Genomic DNA, 1,481 nt, shown 5'->3' with positions numbered 1-1,481 from the left:
TTGTATATTGATATTATTAGAAAAACACTTGTATATTTTTACAAAAAAAGTTTTTATTTTATATACAACCTAGAAGGTTTCATAATAAATAAAAACCTGGCCGGTTTCGCTGTTTATTGTTTATGTATACGACGTATTTTTATTGACAAAATATTTTTTTTTGCTATTGAAATGGCAGACTATTTGATATACCTGATGGCAAATAATACCTAAATGTCGTATTGATATTATTAGGTTTTTAGGTTTTGTTTTTCTATTTGACATTATTACAATTGACGAAGTTTGCCTAGACGTGGAAGTCGTGTTTGAAATAGCCATTTCAAAATAGCTTCGAGCAGAACAGCGAAGAGTTTAAGAGGATGCAGCCAGCTGCCGGGGACACATCTGCGCGTTTACGCATCAAGTGATACGTTTCAAGAATAATTAGGTCCACGAGCATATCATCGGCGTAGGTGGAGGATTAAATAATTCAGTTATTCTAGTTTCAAAATTAATTACAATTTTTTTCTTTGTCTAAATAAGTGGAAAATAATTTTAGTGCGAAATGTGAATGTGTAATAATTGTTCACGCTTATCTCCATAACCTGATTACAATTGAGTTTTCTAAATGTGATTTGATAAATGGACCAGAGGGAGACTTTGTACAAAAGTCGATTGCTTGGGTACCTCTGTCCCATTCGTGTTTCAACCGTGAAGCAGTTGTGTTTGCATGGCTGTGTTTCGGTTTTTTAGTTCTGTGTTTAGTTTCGGTTTGAAGGGTGGGATATGGCGTGAATTTACTGGGTTTTTCAGAGGAATAACACCTGAGTCCTCAGCAATAGCAACGCATGGGGGGTATCATGGGCGAGACAGTATACTCTGTTATGTCCATGGTACTGCTTATATCTATAGGCGACGGTTACCACTTTCAATCAGGTGGACCGTCAGCTTGTTTGCCATTTTAAGTTGTATAAAAATAAAAAACCATCGCGTGCTTTATTATAGATTGTGCTAAACAAAAAAAAGAACTTGATCTGATCTAAAAACTAAACTACTGAACCGCTTCAAATAAATTTCTATAGGTCTAATCTGTAAGTTATATCTTTTCAGATAAAAAAAGAATTTTCCGAATCGGTTTAGAACTGACGAAGTTATGAGGTAACAAACATAAAAAAAAAAACAATCGAAATGAGAATCTCCTTGTTTTTAAAATACCAAAATGTTGTCAAAATTTATCAAAAATATTATTTATTTAAATAAATAAAATTTTGTTTATGGATAAATAATATTTTTTATTTATAAGTATACCATATAAGCTGTTAACTGTCTACTGCTGAACATAGACCTCTGCTTATTAAAGGATTTTGCTAGTAGTTGCCACACTTGGCGGGCGGGTTGGCAACTGCAATGATTAAACAGGCTTTGATAATGTTTAAACAGTAAGTTACTTTAGTCGCCTCTTACGACATCTACGGGAAAGGAAGGGGATGTATAAATATAAT

Source organism: Galleria mellonella, unplaced genomic scaffold (assembly GCF_026898425.1).
Source record: "Galleria mellonella isolate WM207_F2 unplaced genomic scaffold, CSIRO_AGI_GalMel_v1 utg264, whole genome shotgun sequence".
NCBI classification, from domain to species: Eukaryota; Metazoa; Arthropoda; class Insecta; order Lepidoptera; family Pyralidae; genus Galleria; species Galleria mellonella.
The sequence above is the reverse complement of the archived record's forward strand: the minus strand, read 5'-3'. Positions refer to the sequence as shown.